At 37.4% G+C, this 23134-nt stretch overlaps 1 protein-coding gene across 2 annotated transcripts in view; it reads left to right on the forward strand.

Moving 5' to 3' along the window:
• The window catches only part of LOC136864445 (zinc finger and BTB domain-containing protein 40), a 257945-nt gene that overhangs the window by 197063 nt on the left and 37748 nt on the right, over positions 1 to 23134 (forward strand). The gene's annotated exons all lie outside the window — the stretch shown is intronic.

Genomic DNA, 23134 nt, shown 5'->3' on the forward strand with positions numbered 1-23134 from the left:
TTGAGTAATTCTTGTCTGGCGCATCCACATTGCGGGTGTGGGTATCCTCCACATCAGTAGGCCGGTGTGAAGGAGAGCTAAGTTCGGGCAGGGACCAAGTCTCACAGGGTATTATAACGTGCAACCCATGCCCAGGATTAAAGCTGAAGACCTTAACAGCATCTTAGGCAGAGAAGGAGACCTTCGGAATGGCGAAGATGGTGGATGAGGCAACCCATCCTCTCTGGGGAAAATTAGAAGAGGAAACCACTGCCTTGTGGAGAAGAGGGATCTTCAAAGGCTGAGGGAGTAAACCCCGAAAGAAAATGCTACGATGCGTTAGGCTTAGCAAGTCAGCAGATGAGTAAATTTGTATTTGCTTTCAACTATAATACTAGCCTCGGATGGAAGTTTAAAAATGGAAATGGAATTGACAAGTCTCTGGCTACAGTTGCACAGTATGATGGTAATGCTGATGTTTGTGCAAGTGTTAGATCGGAGAACAAAACCCAATTTGGAACAATAAATATTTTAACAATGAATGAGAAGGAAAATGAATTGATTGACCTTATGAAGAGACGAAAACTCGACATCCTGGGATTAAGGGAAGAAAAATGGAAAGGGAAAGGAATGAAGAAACTAAGAAAGGGGTACACCTTGTACTGGATGGGTAACAGTAAAGAGAAAAGAAATGGAGTGGGATTTATAGTGAATCAGAATGTTGAACCAATAGCTGAAGTTGAGTATGTAAATAAAAGAATTATAATAGTGCATATACATGTAAACAAGGTACTACTGAAGATAGTACAGGTGTATGCTTGACAGACAGGATGTAGCGTAGAAGAAAAAGAAGATTTCTTCAATGAATTGGAAACTCATATTGTTGGAGATGAAATCATGATAGTGGGAGATCTGAATGCCCATGTGAAAACTGATAGAATGGGAAATGAGAATGTTTTGGACACATATGGGTATGGCGATAGATATGAAGATGGAGAGAAACTGTTGAACTTCTGTATCAGAAATAACCTGATAATAAAGACCACATGGTTTATGAAGAGGAATAGCTATAAGATCAGCCGATTTTGTTGGGATGGACAGTATGGAACACTCATCGATTTTATAATAACAGACCGAGAATAGGGAAGATACGTCATGAATACGAAAGTAAACCCCAGTGAATGGTGATCCCCATGGAAGGTGATCGTAGATTATTAATTGTGGAATGAAAACAAGTGGAAACCCGTAACATTGTACTGAAGAAGAAACCTAAGATCAGGATTTGGGAATTGGAGGAGGAGGATACAAGAATGGCATTCCAAGATTGGATAAAAAGGAAGTTGCCTAACACGGAAATACAAAGTGGAGAAGAAGAGTGAGACAATTTAAGACAGATATTTGTGGAAGCAGCAATTGAGGTATGTGGGAAAACAAAAGCAAAGGTTAAGGGAAAGGAGACACGGTGGTGGATGGACAAAATAAAAAAAATAAAAGAAAGGAACAAGATGAAGAAAGAAATGGATAAGGAAAAGCAAAAATGTATCAGAGGGATGAGAATAAGATAGAAAGGTTACATGTGGAATACAAAAGATTGAAACTAGAAGTAAAGAGGAGTATCAAGAAAGAAAAGAAAAAAATGTTGGGGAGTTTACTAACAAAATTGAGCAAGGTAGTCGGGGAAATCAGAAACTGTTATACAGAGAAATAAAATTGAAAAGAAAAAATCAAGACATTAGAGAGAGAAGATTGATTCGTCGTACATGATGAAAAGGGTCTTCAGAATGGGATGGCAAAGTATTTTGAAAAACTTTATAATAAGGTTGACTGCTCGGAGGAAGAAGGAGATAAGAAAATGGAAATAATAGATCGAGAAAAAGAAGAGAACCCGATAACATGGTTGGAACTTAAAAGGTCAGTGAAAGCAATGACCAAAGGTAAATTAAGTGGAAAAGACAAATTCAATGCTGATATGATTAAGGCAGCAGGAAGCAGTAGACTACAGTGGCTGTACCGAGCCCTCAATGCCATATGGAAGGATGAAAGGATACCTGAAGATTGGCAACAAGGAAGCATTGTACCATTGTTCAAAAAAGAAAATAGGAAGAAATGTGAAAATTATAGAGGTATAAACCTGTTATCACATGGGCTGAAAATAATGGAGAAAGTCATAGACAGAAGACTAAGGGAACACTGACAGCTCGGAACATACCACTTAGTCGAGCAGCTCATCTCCTTTCTCCCAAGTCATCCCAGCCCAAACTTTGCAACATTTTTGTAACGCTACTTTTTTTTTTTTTTTTCGGAAATCGCCCAGAACAAATTGAGCTGCTTTTCTTTGGATTTTTTCCAGTTCTTGAATCAAGTAATCCTGGTGAGGGTCCCATACACTAGAACCATACTCTAGTTGGGGTCTTACCAGAGACTTCTATGCCCTCTCCTTTACATCCTTACTGCAACCCCTAAATACCCTCATAACCTTGTGCAGAGATCTGTACCTTTTATTTTCAATCATATTTATGTGATTACCTCAATGAAGATCTTTCCTTATATTAAGACCTAGGTATTTACAATGATCCCCAAAGGAAACACGGTTAGAGGAAGAACAATATGACTTTAGACCAAATAGATCAACAATAGACTTGATATTTACAGTGCAAACGATGATGGAAAAATCTAGAAAGGAACAAGGAAATCATCTTCGTATTTTTGGATTTGGAAAAAGCTTATGATACAGTTAAGAGAAAATGTGTGAGAATGCTTACCGAAAAGGAATGTACCAAAATCATTAATTAACAAGATAAAAATGTATCATGAGAGTAAAAGCAGTGTACAAGTGGGGAGTGGTGACTGAAATATTTAATGAAAAAACGGGTCTCAAGCAAGGGAGTGCACTGTCACCATTATTGTTTATTATATTGATGGATGAAATTATAAAACATGTAAAACAGAGTATCAGTAGTGATGAAGCGAATGCTTTGGTATTTGCAGATGCTGTGGTGATTTGAGGAAAGGGAGAAAAGGAAGTACAAAGGAGACTGGACATTTGGAATGACAATCTGAACAAGTTTGGAATGGTAATTAGTAAGAAGAAAACTGTCATCATGCACTGTGGAAAAGAGTAAAAGAGAAGCCAAGTGAACATAGACGGAGAATGGTTAGAGAATGTGGAACAGTTTACATATCTAGGTAGCATTATTAATGGAAGTAATGAAATCAACCCTGAAATTAATAACAGACTATGTAAAGGTACAACATTTTATCATCAAGTCAGAGAGCTTTTATGGGATGACAAAATACCCAAGAGAACAAAATTAACATTATATAAACAGTATTTCATACCAGTTGTAATATACAGACTAGAACACTGGTAACTAATAAAAGACAAGATAGTAAGATCCAAGCAGCAGAAATGAAATTTTTAAGAGATTGAATTCAAAATATTAAAATCAGAGAAGAGCTAAATATGGAAGATACAGAAAGCAAGACTGAGATGGTTCATACACGTAAAAAGAATGGGAAAGGAACGGGTAGCAAGAAGGGAATTGGAAAGAGAAGTTGAGGGAAAGAGACCAGTTGGAAGACCAAGAAGAAGGTGGATGGATCAGATTTGGAAGGACATTAGCAAAGCTGGATTGGATGTGGTGGAAGTAATGGACCAGGAAAAGTCGAAGGACAGAAAGGAGTGGAGGACGCTTGTTAACCACACCCGAGTGACTGGAGTGGGACATTGATGATGATGATGATGATGGTGGTGACACTATATACAGTTCTGTGCAAATGAATTGGCACACAACGGTAATATACATCTTTTTTTTTGTTGCACTTATTCACCTAATAGCTAATAACTAATAGCTAATGTCCTCCTTTCTGGTTTTTTTTAAGTTGCTTTACACAATTTGGCATAGATTCCACAAACTTTAAGCACATATTTTTTTAAGTTCATTATCATTAGAGACATGATTTTATCACATTATCAAGAAACGGGCAAACTATATTTTGAAGTGATTTTTTGAGATATCTTAACAAATTATATGATGCTGGTTAAGAGAACTGATTTTGCTTTTGCAAATTACATCAAATTAAAGCGATAAGGCTAGTTTAAAGCAATTTTGCTTATATTGTGATAAGTACGAAACTGCTGTGACATTACATGTGATAACAGCATAACATCTGATAAATTAACTTATTGATATTATTCCATTCACTGCTGTGACATTCGTGGAAACAGACGAGCTTGAAATTGTATTTCAGTATTGTATGTGTGAAGGGAAACAGGAGACAGAATAATGATTTCTGTATTTGACAGAAATACCTGTTCGTTCTAATATTTTAGGAAATCTTTTAAAGGTATGACCAAATAAGGGTAGTAAGGATTATGTAAGAAATGATGAAATGCTGTGAGCTTGCATCCAGGGGATAGTGGGTTCGAACACCACTGTTGACAGCCCTGAAGATGGTTTTCTGTGGTTTTCCCATTTTAACAACAGGCAAATGCTGGGGCTGTACCACAGTAAAGGCCACAGCTGCTTCCTTCCCACTCCTAGGTCTTTCCTATCCCATTGTCTCCATAAGACCTATCAGTGCCAGTGCAACGTAAAGCAAATTGTAAGAAAAAAAGGAGTGATGAATGAATCATCAATATTGTTCCTGTTTAAACAGGTGTAACAATAAGGTATGGTCAAACTTTCAGAACATATTCCTCACACGTACAAAAAGAAAATATGTTATATGGAAATGGGTCCAGAAATGCTTTATTTCCATTTTAGAACTGTACGTTAATCATGGGAGACACACAGGAACAGAATGTGCCAGCATAACATATGCAACTCTTTCTTACATGAAATGTTCAAAATGCCCTCTGTTAGCACTCATAAATGCATATGCAATATTCCAGGGATACATGAGTGCATCCAGGATTCATTGTGATGGCAGGGGCATGTGTCAACGCTAACGGAGGGCATTTTGAACATTTAATATAAGAAAGAGTGCCATTTGGTACGCTGGTACGTTCTGTTCCTGTGTGTTTCCCACGATTAATGTACTATGTAAATTTATAAGATATGAGTTCTGACATGGAAATAAAGTGTTTCTGTACCAATGTCTACGCAACATATTTTCTTCTTGTATGAATGAGGAATATGTCCTGAAAGTTTGGCTGTACCTTATTCTTAGTCCCTGTATATCTATCTTTCACATAAATAATTCACAAACCACATGAATGAAACTTTTTAGGAATAATGTTTGTTGCTTCTGGTCTAAATAATTTGACAGGCGAGGGACTCCTTGGAAACAACTTGATGAAAGAAATGGAATTCAGCGGGGAGCTATTAATACCAATGGGGCTTTTGGAAGGAAGAAAATAGAATTGGCTGAGTCAGCAAGGAGAATGCATCTGGATATGTTAGGAGTTAATGATATTAGGGTAAAGTGAGATAACGAGAAAGACATAGAAGTCTATAGAGTGTTCTTAACAGATGTCAAGAAGGGAAGGCCAGAGAGTGGGGTAGGACTGTTCATCAGGAATACTGCTGCACACAAGGTAGTTTCTGTTAGGAGGTATCTCCGAAAACCGTAAAAGAGTAGTTAGTGGGACGTAAAACAAATAACATTATTATTATGTTTCTGTTAGGCACGTAATTGAGCGAATGATGTGTGTGGACTTAGCAGTTAGTGGAATTAGTGCGAGAAGTGTCTGGTCTACTCATCATGTAAGGGTACAGATGAGGATGGAGTTAACAAGTTTTATGAAGCACTGAGTGATATTGTAGTCAGGGTTAACAACAAGGATAGAATAGTGCTAATGGGTGATTTCAATGTAAGAGTTGGAAATAGAACTGAAGGATATGACAAGCTGATGGGTATGTGTGGTGAAGACATGGACGCTAATAGGAATGGGAAGTGTTTACTGGACTTCTCTACTGGTATGGGATTAGCAGTTATTAATACACTCTTCAAGCATAAGGCTATTCACCGCTACACACGGGAGGGTCAAGGCACCAGATCCATTATAGAGTATATCATAACTAACTTTCAATTCCGGAAATCTGTTAGAAATGTGCAGGTATTCTGGGAATTTTTTGATGATACAGGCCATTATTTAATCAGTAGTGAAGTAAGAATCTGGGGGGTGTGATTAGCTCAGTGGCGTAGTTGCTGGCTTCCCACCTGGAAGGCTGAGGTTCGAATCCCGGTCGATCCTGGGTCGAGATTTTCATCTCAAGAATCACATGGCATCAGGAAGGGCATCCGGTCTTAAACCCCCGGCCAAAACCAAAATGAGCCTGGGAGGCTCCAGTGACCCCAGAAATACCTGGGATAAGCTGAAGAAAGCTTATTTGAAGTAAGAATCTCTAGGCCTAGGATAGCAAAAATGAAATCTGTCTGCAGATGAATAAGGCTAGAAAACCTTCAGGATAAGGAAATTAAGACAGGAGTTCATGGATATTATTAGTGAAAAGTTTGAAAAAATAGACAGTAAGCAGGATCAGGATATAAAAAGTGAATGGATGGCTTATAGGGATGCTGTAGTAGAAACAGCAAGGGCATGCCTAGGAACAAGTGTATGTAAAGATGGAGATAAAGTAAACATCTTGGTGGAATGATGAGGCGAGGGCAGCATGTAAACATAAAAATGGCTCCAAACAAGAACTGATTCAGACAATAAATTGTACATAGATTAAAGAAACGGAACAAAACAAATAATTGTTGAATCCAATAAATCATGGGGCGATGTTACTAATAACCTGCAAAGGCTAGGTCAAGCAGCAGGGGAAATAGGTAGGGGAATAGATGAAATTAGACCTGAAATTGTGAAAGTTAGTGGTGTGGCTACTCCAACCACTACTCTTATACTTACATTTCCTTCACACAATATACATAACATTTGTTTGAGCGCCAGTTGCTTTTTTAAGAAAAACAACAAAATTCGGTAGAGCATACCTCTTATATTAATTATCTCAAGGCGTGAGGTGATAAACTCACATATCTGGCAATATACAGGGATATGGATCAGGACAATATTAAATTACTGTTGCATTTCCACAATTGAGGATTGTACATGGAACTGGAATCACTTATTATAATTAAAAATAAAACTGAGTTTATGACTAAATTTACGTCACAATGAACAATCATTTACGTCTTTTAATTTAACAAAAGAAATATATCGTGAGATTTGCGGTACAAAGAAAAGGAAAATTTAATCTAAACAAAAAAAAAAACTATTGGCATGAACTTGAAGTGAGATGTGATATCGCCGCTGATTACACTCTTCTTCATGTTATGAATGCATAACATGTCTGATGCTTTAATTACCTGTTGTCTGCATACACCGCTGTTGAACTTGAAATTCTTGGGAAAACCTGTGAGCTGAAGTCGGGAGCCGTCTGTTGTAATCTTCTTATATAACAAGGAGTTGGCCTACATACCATGTACGCGTGTAGGGAGCTCCAATGTAATTACGTCCACTCAATATATTTTAAATAATTGGAAAATATTATTGAAACATCTTGTGAAGTCCATCCTCACAAGAAGATGATGTTTCTTTATCAGCATAGTACCCGTCTCTGCTCGGATACAACCACCACTTGTAGACCTCCTCGATTATTACTTCTTCAAACACAACTCTTAGCTCTGACCATCACACTAAGACCACTTCTTCCATTTGATACATCTGACTGTTACATATGATCTGCACGATATCAACTGCTTATGAACTGAGTAGATATGAACTGTGTACCTCTCCCTACCGTAGCATCACCTTATATCACCTCGCTATGACGACTCATCTCCCCACTCACTGTTCATCCCTTCCACTTCAACATACAGTAGCTAGCGAATACTGACACTTGGTCGCAATCACGTGTCCACGCACTGATGTCATCAGTCATGTGTCGTCTAAGCGTACCCAAGCGGTCCGAGAATGACTATGCCGAATGCGTCACCGGGAAATCTCCTTGCACAGTTAAACATAACCTCGATTGCAAAATACTATGCCAGCTCATCTAGCCAAAGTTACAAGCCACAGCATGACAATATGAAACCAACAAATCTCACTTACTACAATACAGAATAATTACAAACATATTCACTTAACCTATGATGAAATACAATAATATACGTGATACCTAATTATTACAGTCTAAATGATGAGAAACAGAATATATAAAATCTAATGAATCGGGTTAATAATAATAATAATAATAATAATAATACTAATAATAATAATGATAATAATAATAATAAATACAGAATGGAGTCTGTAACCCTGTTGTACGGTTACAGAACGCCTCCCTCATGAAATAATCGATTAAATGAATCGATTGATTCATGAAATATCTACACAATCACCTGAAATCGAGTACACCATAGATACATGTATAAAAATGCCCTTTACAAATTTGGTACATAGTATCATCCATCTGGATGTTCGTTGTTACACATATAAAACATTTATCAATTATCATATTCACTTTGATTATACAGTATTATTTACATACAGATTACATTTCTTTCTCACTTCTGTCGTTTCAAATGTTCATTGAGTGTTCAAAAGTAATTCTCGAAGACATTTCATTATATACACTGTCTCCAAGCACTGGAGTTTATTGCACTGCCGTGCTTCACGTATTATCACAACACACGCTAATTTCACTGAAGTCCTGTTCGCAATGCCAGCTTCATAAAATATGGTGAATTAACATAATAATGAGAATTAATCAACAAACTCACATGATATATTTCTTAAGATTTCTTATATTGTATGTGCCTACGATATTTCCTTCCTTGTCTTCTAATGAATAAGCACATTTCCCAATCCGTTTCACTACGGTGAAGTATCCCTGATATAACAAGAAAAACTTAGAAAATTGACCAGCTTCTGCTGATGACGGGAGTGGCACTCTGAGTAAAACCTTGTCACCAAGCTCAAATTCATCCAATGTAGTCTTTTTCTGCTGGCGAATACGTTTATCTCCTGCTTTCTTTAAATTCTCCCTAGCCAGCTGGATATAAAAATCCTTAGTTTTCTCCTCTCCCAAGTCCAAACCTAACATACTCGCAATTTCATCAGTAGGCTTCCTGCCGTGATGAATTTCATAGGGCGTAAATCCAGTGGACTCGTGCAACGTGATGTTACACCAACGTTCGACATTACCCAACTGTGAAAACCACGAGTTGTGTTTGTCATGCACATATGCCCTAAATATACGTCCTATTTCACGCATCGTTCTTTCAACCATATTGCTTTGCGGGCAACGTACCGATGAAAATATAGTTTTGATCCCCAGTTCATTTAGTTTGGTATTCCAGATCTTCGAAATAAACTGGCTGCCATGATCAGATAATATTCTGAGGGGACATCCGAACTCAGGAATATATCTGTCCACGACCTGTTTGAGACAACCCCTCCCTGTAGCTTTCCTCAATGGGTACATCTTGACATATTTGCTGAAGGCATCAATCAAGACAAAAACAAATTGGTAACCATATCTGGATTTAACTAACGGTCCAAACAGATCAACACTAATAAGCTTCCCGGGTCTGTCAACAATAACAGCCTGCCTGGGCCCCTCTAGAAGTCTAGTCGGGTGCTTAGAGCGTTGGCAGAGATCACACGTAGCGAGTATTTTCCTCACGTGCCTTCCCATATTCCTCCACACAAAGTTACCCTGAATAGCATATAAGACCTTATTTGCTCCAAAATGACCCAGCTCCTTATGATAAAACCAAATCATATCCTCTTGCAGGGCTTTGGGTACACATACATTGAACTTCCCAGAATAACATTTCCGAGTGAGAAAACCATTACATAACTTATACGTAAATTTACCGTTCACTAGAACAGTACCTGGTTCCTTATCTCTAAGCGAGGTCAACAGTCCCGCCAACTCTTCTTCTCTTTCCTGCTCGGACAACAGATAACGAAGTCTATCTCTTTCTGCAGTATTATCAGTCATCGAGCCAACACAAATCAAAATACCTTCTTTCACCTCTAAAGAGACAGTATTTTCCTCCTTAGGGAGATACCTGCTGAGAAAGTCAGCCATAACATTATCTTTCCCTTTAATATGACGTATCTTAAAATCATATTCACTTATGGCTAAAATCCAACGAGTCATACGATTACTAGTTAGTTTATAAGTATTTAAGAGTACCAAGGCCTGATGGTCAGTCCATATCTCGAATTTATTACCTAAAACATACATTCTAAACTTACTTAATGAATACATGATTGCAAGAAATTCAATCTCAGTGATCGTATATCTCTTTTCTGCCATACTGAGCCCACGACTTGCCAAGGAAACTATGCCTAAATTGCCGTTATCATCTCTCTGACATAAACATCCAGCAACTCCTTTCTCTGAACCATCAGTCATGAGAATAAATTCACGATCTGACATAGGATATCTCAACATAACAGCTTCATTAAATCCATCCTTTAACTTCTGGAAAGCCTCATCATGTTCTTTCCTCCACTTCCACTTCGCACCTCCTTTCAATAGCTCACGAAACGGCTCTAACAGCGCAGAATATTTACCCACAAAACGTCAAAAGTAATTACACATTCCCAGAAAAGATTTCAATTGCTTAACATTACGTGGAGTAGGAGTGTTGTTTATCTTGTCTAATCGCGTCTGTTCCGGTTTTACCCCCTGTTCAGATACAGTGTGTCCCAAAAATGTGATCTGTTGTGAACACAATATCGATTTACTCAGTTTTAATGTAAATCCCCCTTCCCTGATTTTCTGTAGAACAATCTGTAAGTGTTTCATGTGTTCGTCAAACGTGTGGGATGCTATAACAATGTCGTCGATGTACATGGTCACAAAACTATCCGTATCTCTCCCTAATACTTTATTCATGGCTCTAACTAATGCTGCAGAAGAAGTACGGGTCCCGAAGGGCACCCTGGCGAACTGATACAAGCAATTCTTGTATGCAAAGGCCGTAAGTGGACGGTCACTTTCTCTAAGTGGAATCTGCCAGAAAGATGACGACAAATCAAAAGTAGAAAACCATTTTCTACCTTCAAAACGTTGAATAAGTTCCTCTACCGTCTCTGCCCTTTGCTGATCGGCTTCTATCCTCATATTCATTAATCTGCCATCAATGCACAGTCTTACCGTGTTATCCTTCTTAGGTATAATAACAAGTGGATTTAAATTAGGACTACATGATGGTTCAATTATATTATAATCTAGCATAATGTCAATCTGCTCTTCAACAGCGCTAGCGTATTTTAACGGGATGGGATATTTCGGTCCTACAAAAGTTGAGTTATCAATAACATTAAATTTGTGTTCGTAAAGATGTGTTCTACCAGGCCGATCGCTAAAAACATCACTATGTGATATCAATAATTCACACAATTCGTCCTTCTGACTTTCCGCTAAATTACATTTCTCCACTGTCTCATACAATTCATCTCTAGAATCTCTCTGTATAGACACATGGCAGACATCAATATTTTTCCTCATATTAGGAATTTCACAAGATCCTTCCGTACTAGAACACACTTTATTCGCACTAATTTCTGACAAAACATCATATGGTAAACTGACTTCCCTGCTACTCTTTCCCCAAATAAGATTGACATTACACAGATCAAAATTTAATTTAGCCTTGTGACACGTTAACCAGTCGGTACCTAAAATAACGGCATAAACTAAATTAGGCACTACTAAGCATGGTTGGAAAATACATTCTCCACTTATGCTAATGGGGACAGCTATTTGTTTATTCACTCTTTGAGACTTGTTTCCAACAGCTGTTACGATGAACGTATTCCTCACTGGAATTTCCGCTACCTCATACTTCTCTCTTAAAACTTCCTCATACAGCTTGGAATTTACACATGACTTCTCACTACCAGAGTCCAACAAAATCTTAACTTTTCTGCCCCATATCAGCAGTTCAATCGTCGGTGTAACAGTAACACTATTTAAATTATCCTCATTACATAATATAAGATCACTTAACAAATCTTGCCTTATATCTAAATTTAAATTACACTTATAAAATTTATTGTCTACGATTAAGTCGTCACTTAAAATATTTGAATTATTGCTACTTAGGTCACAATCATGTTCACTTACAACTATAGGCTGGTCGACATTGTCATACTTATCTACCTTATACGTGAACTCACCATTTACGGACTGTCTCAGTGACCTGTTTATACAGTCCGTTGCGCGTTTAAAGTACTTGGTTCGGTTACGACTTGTTGGTTACACACCTCAGTCGGCCTCCCCTGTTGCCTATTTCCTCTAGCGTCATTATTATTATTATTATGGCCTGTATTCTCCCGCCTCCCAGCTTCTGGTTGATTACCATAATCACGCCTCCCAGTCCTGAAATTTTCCGAACTATTTTGATAGTATCTCTCCCTGTGGAAATTATTATTAGATCTCTCTTGATATTCTCTTCTGTAGTTACGATTATTCATAGTCCTGTCCTGATTATTAGATTGGTTACCCCTTCCTTCTACATTCCTATTTAGTGTCCTACTATTATTCAAGCTACTACCTAAAGCATCAAAACTTTCCAACAAAATCTCCATTTCCTTAATAGTCTCCACTCTTTGCATACAAACAGCTTCTCTTATTCTATCGGGATAGTGCTTAGCCATAAGTCTAACTATATCAGCCTCAGGTCCAATACATTCTAAATTTCTCCACACCAAAACATGAGCCAAAAAGTATTCAGTCATTCTAACACCCTCGTTAGAATTATACCTGCCAAACATTACTCTCTCTCTCTCTCTACTCTGAACACCTTCACTCCAAAATTTAGCCATGAATTTCTCCTTAAATTCAGTTAGACTAGACATCGAGCTTTTATATACTTGAAACCAAGACTTAGTCTCTCCTACGAAAGCATTAGATAAGATCTCCAATACAGTTTCCCAGCTAATAATATTGTCTCTTAATTGAACAGCAAATTTCTTCTTTACTACTCTCATAAATTCCATCGGGTTGAATTCTTTCCCAGAAAACTTAGGTAAATCATGATCTCTAGTGATTAAACCATTATTTACAATTATTTCACGTACATTCTTACTATCACGCACTTCTTGCTGGAGTACTCTCTGGCAACTCAGAAATTTTTCTTCCACTGTTTCCTCAGCCCTTTCTTGAATTTTTCTTAATTCCTCTTGCAACTTTTCTTCCGATTCTCTCACCTTCTGTGATAATGATTTTTGTTCACTCTCTAGATCACCTACTTCTCCAAGTTTTCTTTCCACATGTTCTACCCTACTAATACATTTCCTAGTTTCTTGCCCCACTGTATTGGTTATCTTTTCAAACCTTTCTTCTACTAACTCATTAATTTCTCCTTTATTAGACTCGATCTTGGCGCCTAATTCATCAATCTGTTTGATGCATGTCTCACTAATTTGCTCTATTTCCGTATGGAGATTGCTCCGACCCAATTCCATCTCAGCTCTGATGTCACTACACTCCTTATTTACTTTACTTTCTAAATTATTAATTTGCTTACTTATTTCTAACACCTTATGATCTATCTTATTACTAACATCATCAATCTTCTTATTAATACTATTTATGGCATTACTCTGAGCTTCAATTTTTTCACTAATGACCGCTTCAATTTTCTCACTCATAATATTATTCTGAGATTCAATTTTCTCACTAATGACCGTTTCAATTTTCTCACTCATAATATTATTCTGAGATTCAATTTTCTCACTAATGATATTATTCTGCTCAGTCATTTTGGACATCAGCAAATTAAATAAACCCAGGTCAATCACCCCTTTACTTTGATCTTGCGTGACAGCGTTTTCCTCAGTTTCTACTATTTTCTGACTTTCAGCAGGTCCCACCTTAGTCACCAACTTTCTATTTATGTTACCACCTTGGATTTCCTTGGACACAATAACCTCAGCCTCATCACCTGACTGCATATTGCTATCCTTGTCCATCTTCGGTTTCCTACTAATTTTTCGCGATCTCAAAGCTATTTCCCCTTGCAATTCCTCTGACATTACCCCTTAAATACAAACTTCAACAAAATGACCTTCCTAACATTACTCGGTGAATTTAACATATGCGTACTCATTAAAAGAACTGATCCATGTATATTGCCATTCAGAAACACTTTTTCTGAACCTTTCGAGCCCCACGTTGGGCGCCACGTTGTGGCTACTCCAACCACTACTCTTATACTTACATTTCCTTCACACAATATACATAACATTTGTTTGAGCGCCAGTTGCTTTTTTAAGAAAAACAACAAAATTCGGTAGAGCATACCTCTTATATTAATTATCTCAAGGCGTGAGGTGATAAACTCACATATCTGGCAATATACAGGGATATGGATCAGGACAATATTAAATTACTGTTGCATTTCCACAATTGAGGATTGTACATGGAACTGGAATCACTTATTATAATTAAAAATAAAACTGAGTTTATGACTAAATTTACGTCACAATGAACAATCATTTACGTCTTTTAATTTAACAAAAGAAATATATCGTGAGATTTGCGGTACAAAGAAAAGGAAAATTTAATCTAAACAAAAAAAAAACTATTGGCATGAACTTGAAGTGAGATGTGATATCGCCGCTGATTACACTCTTCTTCATGTTATGAATGCATAACATGTCTGATGCTTTAATTACCTGTTGTCTGCATACACCGCTGTTGAACTTGAAATTCTTGGGAAAACCTGTGAGCTGAAGTCGGGAGCCGTCTGTTGTAATCTTCTTATATAACAAGGAGTTGGCCTACATACCATGTACGCGTGTAGGGAGCTCCAATGTAATTACGTCCACTCAATATATTTTAAATAATTGGAAAATATTATTGAAACATCTTGTGTAGTCCATCCTCACAAGAAGATGATGTTTCTTTATCAGCATAGTACCCGTCTCTGCTCGGATACAACCACCACTTGTAGACCTCCTCGATTATTACTTCTTCAAACACAACTCTTAGCTCTGACCATCACACTAAGACCACTTCTTCCATTTGATACATCTGACTGTTACATATGATCTGCACGATATCAACTGCTTATGAACTGAGTAGATATGAACTGTGTACCTCTCCCTACCGTAGCATCACCTTATATCACCTCGCTATGACGACTCATCTCCCCACTCACTGTTCATCCCTTCCACTTCAACATACAGTAGCTAGCGAATACTGACACTTGGTCGCAATCACGTGTCCACGCACTGATGTCATCAGTCATGTGTCGTCTAAGCGTACCCAAGCGGTCCGAGAATGACTATGCCGAATGCGTCACCGGGAAATCTCCTTGCACAGTTAAACATAACCTCGATTGCAAAATACTATGCCAGCTCATCTAGCCAAAGTTACAAGCCACAGCATGACAATATGAAACCAACAAATCTCACTTACTACAATACAGAATAATTACAAACATATTCACTTAACCTATGATGAAATACAATAATATACGTGATACCTAATTATTACAGTCTAAATGATGAGAAACAGAATATATAAAATCTAATGAATCGGGTTAATAATAATAATAATAATAATAATAATAATAATAATAATAATAATAATAATAATAATAATAATAATGATAATAATAATAATAAATACAGAATGGAGTCTGTAACCCTGTTGTACGGTTACAGTGGGCAGGCAGGTATAAAATTGCTTCATAGAGTAATAAGTTCAGCATGGAATGTTAGTGAGGTATGTTCTGATTGGATAAAAGCAGTACTAGCACCTATTTATACGCAAGGGAACAGGAGGAATTGCAACTACTCTCGAGGTATTTCCATGATCTGTATACCAGGCAAGGTGTTCACAGGCATTATGGAAGGAAGGGTGCAATCAGTGGTTTCATACCACAGAGGGGCTGTCAGGATCAGATTTTCATTGTGTGCCAAGTAATTGAAAAACGCAATGAGAGAAATGGAGAGATGTTTGTGTTTCGTGAATGTAGATAAGGCATATGACATTACGAAGGGAAAAGATGTTAGCTGTAGAGGGGGATTATTGGATTAAGTGCAGATTTTTATTAAAAGCCCAAGACATTTATACTTACAATTGTGGCTGCAATCATAATTGATGAAAGAATGAATTATTGGTTTAAGGTACTTTTAGTGGTTAGAAAAGACTGTATTCACCTTTATTATTCTAGTTTACATGGATCATCTACTGAAACATATAAAGTGACAGGAGGTATTTAGTTAGGTGAAAATGTAGTAAACAGTTTGGCCTATGCTGAAGACTTGGTCTTAATGGTAGACTGTGCTGAAAGCATGGTATGTAATGTTTTGGATCTTGAAAATAGGTGCAATAAATACAATATGAAAATTATCCTTTCCAAGGGAAGAAACCTAAGAGAATTGCATATCTGGTCGGGAATACAAAACTGGAACAGGTAGATCATTTCAAGTATTTAGGATATGAATTCTCTCAGGATAGTACAGAAAATGATTGAATTAAGGTACAGGTAATAAGTACAAGTAATTGCATATATCAACATGAAAATACACTGGAGAAGTTTTAAGTGAAATACTTCTCTGAAGTTAATTCTTGATCTAAAAAGTAATATGTGTGGGATGTCTTTAGAATGTCCAGAGATCCCTTAACAGTGGAGAAGGCAAAATTGGTAGTAGATGAGGAAAACCATTGATTAGAACTCTGCAAAAAGTATGTCATAGTGCCGCTTCCCTTACCATGCGGTCAACTTTAAAACACAATAAACCGAGCTCGATAGCTGCAGTCGCTTAAGTGCGGGCAGTATCCAGTATTCAGGAGATAGTAGGTTCGAACCCCACTATCGGCAGCCCTGAAAATGGTTTTCCGTGGTTTCCCATTTTCACACCAGGCAAATGCTGGGGCTGTACCTTAATTAAGGCCACGGCCGCTTCCTTCCCACTCCTAGCCCTTCCCTGTCCCCATCGTCGCCATAAGACCTATCTGTGTCGGTGCGACGTAAAGGAACTAGCAAAAATAAATAAATAAATAAATAACAGGAAAACTTATGGGAAAACATACCAGGTACAAAGAACTGTTTGTTCCAGCATGCATAACGATCAGTCATCTACCATCAGAAATTTAACAATAAATCGCACCTTCAACATTTTCTTCAACTTACTGCAGCTTATTTCATGTGTATGTAGGTGATACTAAGGGCTGGTATTATAACGAAGGTTTAAACTGAAGATTGAGTTAAACTGTAACTTGAGTTTAAACCGATATTGAGTCTTATAATGGCCGGCCTATGTTAAGCTGAGGTGAAGAAGGAAATATACGATCTTGGTAACAGTGACTTGTGAGAAAAGATGACTGTCGATAATGTTTTGCAGTGACCTGCAAGAAAAGCTGGCTATCAATAATGTTTTGTTTACTTTTTGTAGGTAAAATGGCAGATAAAAACAATAAACGTTGTCCTAATTTTACTTGTAAGGAAATAGAATTACTTGTGCAATTAGTACAGAAATATTTATATGGTCCATGAAACAGTGGCCTTATGAATTCCTCCGAAATCTCCCATTGTAATAAACATACTACCGGAGGCATAAAACCGCAATGCTATTAGTAGCTGACTGAGGGGTTCTACAGCATGATTTCTGAAATAGAAGGAAGTTACTTTATTTTCTAAAATTTACACTTTTGATATTCAAACAGTTCAAAAAGTAATTTTTACATTCTTACCTTTTCATTGCATGTTTTATTCTAGCACCAATTTGCTGAAATAGGGTTATGACAGTCTGTTTTGTAAGCCTACACTTATTTAAAAATTCTGTTTCATTCCATATATGACAGTGACGTGCCCTTGCTCGAAAAACTAGTAGTGCCCTTGGTCGTTCAAAAATTTGAACCACTTCTTAGTATTTCCTCAAACACCTCAAAAATATATTCGAGATCCATTCGTTCTGCCATGTTGTAAGGTTATGCACCAGTATTCTTAAACTTCATTTTAAATGGTAGATGAGTGGCAGTAAAATTAATCTCTAGTTAAACTTAAGATTGATTTTTGTAATACGCGACTAACAAATAAACCAACAGTTTAAAACTCTATTATAATACCGGCCCTAAAAGTGATATATTCCTTTGAATCTAAATACACATAACAAATCTAGGAAGTTTTTGTGTGTGTGTGTGTGTGTGTGTGTGTGTGCGTGCGTGCGTGCGCGCATTCTCATAATATGTGAATATTCACCACTCATAAAAATCCGTCTCATCCAAGAAAAAAGCACGTTGAAAGAAAGTATCACAATTTTCATTCCTGTGGAGAAGCACTCTGCTTCCTGCATAGAGAGAAGTCAAAGTAACAATCTTAAAAATCTGTATAGGCTACTTACCCAAAACATTTCTGAGAGGTTATGTTGCCTTAATATAATTTACCAAAAATAATCTTGGTATCAATTCCTTGTGAAGATATCTTACTTTGATATAATTTACCATAAATAAACCGTGTAATGGCTTGGTTAGTAACAATGTCAATTCCAGTGCTCGCTTTTGCTATTTGTTGCCAGGTGTAACTAGTGGCGGCCGGTCAGTACTTAATACCGAGCTCCAGGACGTAGCTTGGAACTGTATGGAATTATTTATATTCAGTACAATCCTGGTGTCTTTTTTTCTTTTTAGTACAGTATAAATTTATGTTTTATTGAAATCAGGACAAGATCTGTTGAACACCTAGCTCTTGTTCTCCCAGGGAACTTGGCTCGTGCTCATGTGAAATGAGCTCTGGCCTGTAGACTGAAGGAAGCAATATGCAGGCACAGCCAAGCTTGTAACACAACCCGTAGCCGGTGGAGTATACCATAAACCATGATCAACTTTCACTGATCCCATCTATAGTTACTGTCCCTCCTGCAAGGGGGTAGGACTGCTCGACGCCTTCTGCTACCCTGATGTTGAACGTAGTAAGCGGTTCTGCCACTAGAGAGTAGCATTGTCTGGGCTCAAAGGTAAAGCTTAAGTGGGGGCAATTCTATCGCAAACATAATGTTTTATTAAGGTAACCAACCAGTGCTTATTAAAATATCCATCTTCCTTGGGAGTCAAAAATAAAGAATTTGTAAGTGAGTCAAAGAATCTTGGACTACCCTAAATGTTATCCTACCGGGCAGTTTGGCCGTGCGCGTAGAGGCGCGCGGCTGTGAGCTTGCATCCGGGAGATAGTAGGTTCGAATCCCACTATCGGCAGCCCTGAAAATGGTTTTCCGAGGTTTCCCATTTTCACACCAGGCAAATGCTGGGGCTGTACCTTAATTAAGGCCACGGCCGCTTCCTTCCAACTCCTAGACCTTTCCTGTCCCATCGTCGCCATAAGACTTATCTGTGTCGGTGCGACGTAAAGCCCCTAGCAAAAATTTTTTTATCCTGCATTAGAATGTAATTTATGCTGGTAATAGGGGAGGTCTCAATGATTCATTTGGCAATGCTTTCAGTTGCTTTGTGCGTTTTTTTAAATCTCGCGGCTATATTGCTGGTGCATGTTTTTCTATCATTGTGTTAGTGCTAAAGTTTATACGGAGATTTATCCAATTATTTATCCACTGCGGTGTATATGAAATGAAATTAAACTAGTGTTTTTAGTGAGGATGTGTATTCCCATGATTCCATTTGCACTGATGTAAGTTGGGAAGTGAGTATGTAGCCTGAATTGTGTGGACAGTTTGATGAAAGAACCATTTTCTAGGAGAACATTAGAAGAAGGCTACTTAAAGGATGCAACAAAGAATTAAAAGAAAAAAGTTACTTGAGTATGGTTCGTCTATTATTGGAATATGCAAACAGTGTTTGGGATCCTCACCAAGAATACCTAATAAAAGAAATAGATAGTGTGCAGAGGAAAGCAGCAAGATTTGTAACAGGGGATTTCAGGAGAAAGAGTAGTGTATCAGAAATGTTAAAGGAACTTGGGTGGGAAACTTTAAGTAAGAGAAGGGAGAAAACTAGACTTATAGGATTATATAGAGCCTATACAGGAGAAGAAGCATGGGGAGATATCCGTGAGAGGCTTCAGTTGGAAAATAATTATATCGGCAGGACTGACCACAAATATAAAATTAGAAGGAATTTTAGCAGAAGCGATTGGGACCGCCACGGTAGCTGTGAAGGCCCTTCAGGAACTCTGAAAAGTGGTGGCAAAAGGGGCTCTGGTTAAGACGCAGCAGGTCGGTATGCTACTTAGGATCCAGAACGGGTTAAAAAAAAAAAAAAGTAAATAAAGATATGCAATGTAAATAATTATGTTATACCAGTTGTATAGTGTCATTAGAAGTAATTCCACATACTGTATATCAGTTGACTATATTTGTAAGTAGTACAGGAGATATTATAAGTAGAATTTTGTAAACAATATAAATTTATTAAGGATGAGCTGTGTGTTTAATAGAAAACATTGTTAGCGTAAATTGTATAATATTGTATTATAGGAAAAATTTTCTTCTCTTGTTAATTTAATATTTAGTGCTTGACAATAATATATTTTAGCGTACCATTTGCCACCGAGGTAGACACCTCATTTGCAAATAAAGAGATTTTGATTTGATTTGAAGAAAAAGTGAACATAAAAATTATAAGTCATCCCACTCCAGTCTTAAATTTAACTCAGAAGGTTTCGAGAAGGTTTCCAGTTATATCAGGCATTTCAAGTGTAAAGTTTACGACAAAAATGGTTGGATATGTGGCTGTGATGTAAAAAAATGCTTTGTTTTGTTTTCCTTTCCTTGCAGCTTATTTGGAAATAATGATATCTGGAGTACAAAAGGTGTGAAGCATTCATCGAACAGAAAACACATCAATAATGTAGTTGACCTGAGTGCTCTGGGAAATGTGAATATTGCAACACAACATAGTAGGGCATATCACGACACTTTGCAGAGACATAATGCAGACATAGAGAATAGGTATATTTTGCCTAAAATCATTGGTTGTATAAAATTTTGTGGGACATTCGAACTAGCTTTATGTGGTCATGGTGACTCTGCTGTATCTGAAAATCCAGGAGTGTTCTTGGGATTAGTTGATATCATGAGCAGTTTAGACAGTGCCATTAAGGAACAGATGGAATCCAATAAGGTAGTTAAGGGCATATCAAAAACCATCCAGAATGAATTGCTAGACTGTATGCTGGAAGTCTGCTATCATGACAGATGGAAACTACTGACTTCTCTGAAGAGCTGCAGTTGGCAATTGTGTTCAGATACATATTAAATGGCCAACAACTGGAAAGATTTTGGAGATTCTTTAATCCAGATGGACAAACCGTAGATGCAATATCTGAGTGCATACTGCAGCAGATCAATAGTATTTTTTGGGTTAATCCAGCAAAAATTATTGCACAAACTTATGATGGAGCAACTGTGATGAGTGGTGAAAGAGGTGAAGTTCAAAGGAAAATCAAAGCTCACTATCCCATAGCCAGTTACATTCACTGCTACGCCCACCAGCTCAACCTCTTATTGGAACACGTGGCCTCTCAAAGTCAAGCTGTGCATGCATTTTTCTGCAGCATATCTGCATTTCCTGCATTCTTTTCCAGATCTCCTCAACATCTGGCAGCTTCAGAAAAAATGGTAGGATGATGAATTCCAGGATGTTCACCAACAAGATGAAATTTCAAGTCTAGAACCATCAATGTCTTGTATGAAAACAAAGTTGCTTTGTTGTAATGCTTTCTGGACCTGGAAAAGACAAAATCTGTAAGGACAGTTCAAGAAGCACGTGGACTCGGACACAATTTGGAGGATGAAGGGTTCTTATTTGGCCGTCCTTCTTTCCTGTAATAATGCCTCATGTGGATATTTTGTACTCCCAGCTACAAGCAAGATCGACAGATGCAATCAAAATAGGAAATGCTGTTAGCAAATGAAGTTTCTTCAGAAATGCCACAAAGCAGCAGAATGGAATCCTACAGGATGGCTGAGGCTAAGGATGTTTGTGATTGAATCATTGAAGAGTTAGGTCATAGATTTGAGTCTGTTTCTTATATTTTAGAGGTTGCAAATTTATTAAATTCAATAGATTTTAGGGAATATTCAAAACATTTCCCTGTAAAAGGAGTTAAAACTGTGTGTGATGCATACAGACACCCAGACAAGATTAGACTAATGACTGACCTCTGCCCAAATAACAGAATTGCTCAGGATTTTGATTACGATTTCAATGACCACTTCAGAAACGGAAAGATGTTTTTCGAGTCTTAGATGGATTGAAACGTTCCTTCAAAGTACTATGTATCAGGAACAGTTGAATGCATTAGCAATGCTATCAATTGAGGAAAAGCTTATCTTGGAAATAAAGAATTCCAACCAAAAGGTAATCGACAAGTTTTACAGCAAAAAAGAAAAAAAAAATTGCCATATGCACTTTGTATTTCGCCATTAGGTGAGTAAAAACAGTATTTCTTGACTGAATTATTTATCTCATAGACAATTGTCGGAGTATTCATCTGCTTCAATTTAATGTTGTTTTTGTTTGTTCTGTGTTATAAATCGTGAGAATAGCTGTTAAAATTATCAGTATTCATTATTATTATAGTTAACAAGTTTGAAGTATGAGTTGTTTATCATGGCAATACGCAGATTTAAAACAGCATATTTAGTGTTTTTTGTAGCATGTAGGATGATTTTTTTCACGAGCTGCCACTGGGTGTAGCAAATAGAGCACCTTTCTTAGGATTCATTGTATCTGTCTTGACTGTACTGAATGCGTGCTGTATAAATAAATGCAAAGGCAAATACATAACATACACCTTTGCCATAAATCACCAAGAATACAGATAGAATGCGAACAGTACCACCATCAAGCGCATTGGCTGTGCGGTTAGGGTCATGTAACTGTGAGCTTGCATTTGAGAAATGGTGGGTTCAAATCCCACCGTTGCCAGCCCTAAGATTGTTTTCCATGGTTTCCCAGTTTCACACCAGGCAAATGCTGAGGCTGGACTTTAATTAAAGCCGTGGCCAATACTTTCCCCATCCTAGCCCTTTCCTTTTGTTGCGTTGCCAAAAATCGTTGATGTGTTAGTGCAATGTTAAAACACTTGCAAAAGAAAAAAAAATAGTACCACCATGAAGTAAAGAAATTACATTTGAACAATGTGTTACTGTTAGTTTACTCATGAAAGTAAAAATTTGGTTAATTTTGCCTAATTCACACTATGTTAGAAACTT

The sequence above is a fragment of the Anabrus simplex genome, chromosome 2 (assembly GCF_040414725.1).
Source record: "Anabrus simplex isolate iqAnaSimp1 chromosome 2, ASM4041472v1, whole genome shotgun sequence".
Taxonomy (NCBI): Eukaryota; Metazoa; Arthropoda; class Insecta; order Orthoptera; family Tettigoniidae; genus Anabrus; species Anabrus simplex.